The sequence below is a fragment of the Frankliniella occidentalis genome, unplaced genomic scaffold (assembly GCF_000697945.3).
Source record: "Frankliniella occidentalis isolate FOCC.00 unplaced genomic scaffold, Focc_3.1 Scaffold22, whole genome shotgun sequence".
NCBI classification, from domain to species: Eukaryota; Metazoa; Arthropoda; class Insecta; order Thysanoptera; family Thripidae; genus Frankliniella; species Frankliniella occidentalis.
The window spans coordinates 1753292-1754823 of NW_026267152.1; positions in this window are offsets into that span (position 1 = coordinate 1753292).

The following is a 1532-nucleotide window of genomic DNA, read 5'->3' on the forward strand; positions in this document are numbered from 1 at the left end:
GCTGCAGTACGTGCACGGCATGTGCGCGTGCACAGAACGCATTGACTACTCACGCCGCACGCCCACTACATTCACTAGAAAAAACTGAACTCAGAGCCTTAAAATGTTAATTCTTTTGTCCCTTTTCCAGGTGGGTATTTGAAGAAAACCGAGCAGTTAACTTCAGCAACTGAAAGTGGTCAAGCATCACTGTCAAAATCCTACCAATATGCTTCTTACCTTGTGAAATAAGCCTCTGCTAACTTTGGAGGATTGCGAAGCTGTGCGTATTCTAAAACATTACTCTTATAGTAACACATTTCAAGCTTGCTTGGGCTGTATTTATTTAGCAAAATACCGCATGTAATAATACAGAATTCTAATGTCTCAATCTTTTCTTTCTTTTGTTTTCAGTAGAACTTATTGCGATACCAGCCAGCTAAGCCATGGTGCCTGCTCCAACACGGCAAAGTTCAAGAAACCAGGAAAGGACATCAAACGGAAATGACGGCTCGCTCGCGGACAAGTAAGACGGAAACAACATTAATACCCAACAGAGTATGGAGTGGCTCGCGTGGCGCTCGCACGACAGCCACGTGTGTAGCGGCATGCCTGGCGGAGGCGCTCCACGTTCCCACGGCGAGCCGGCCGTACGCCCGCCGGCCCCCGCGCCCCGCCCCGCCCCGGGGGCCCCAGCTCCAGCCGGGGGCGACCGAGCCCCGTAAAGGCATCATCTGTCCACACTTTCCCACACTTCCCCCTTGCACATGGTGCGGTGCACCAATGATGGCAGCCCCCTCCCCCTCACCCCCCCTATCTTCCACCTACACCCACCCCTCGGCCGCAGGTGGCTCCTGCTTCGGTGATCCCCGATGAGTGCGGTGTCAATGCGAAGTGGTTTGATGGCCCACGCAGAGAGGGATTCGTTCAGAGAATGTGAGGGAGGTCGAAAGGTTGGGTGAGCTTCAGAAGAGATGACGTTACAGAATCGTTATTTGTCCACCTGCACAGCCTGTGTGTCCAGTGCGCAACAAGGGCTCCGCAAAGCTAAATCTCTTGAAGCTGGCCGCCTGGCGGAAATGGGTATATGGTGCACCGATGAATAATCTGGTCCGATTAAAAGCTGAATGGAGCTCCCCTCGATATCACACTCTAAAAAAAATCAGTACAAAATTCTGTAACATTGTTACGCAGTAATTTACATATCACATGTTACAGAAATTTGTATCATTTTTGATACAGATTTTAATCTGTAACATGGATACGAAAATCTGTATCACGTGATACAGAATATCTTTGGGATTTTAAAATTGTAAGTCTTCATTTTGTTACTCTTTCTCCCTTTTCCCCTCTTCTTTTTATCTAGGGGACCTAACTCCTTAGATTTCGTTTCAAGTAATGTACCTTGTCGCACCGGGAGTTGAACCCCAGACCCTTGGGTTAGGAAGTCGCGCCTTTACCCGCGCGGCCACCCAGGCTACCTGAGGAGAGGTTCGCTGGAACCCGGTGTAATGCCACCGGGGCTCCCGGAGACCGCGCCAACGAAGTTCCAT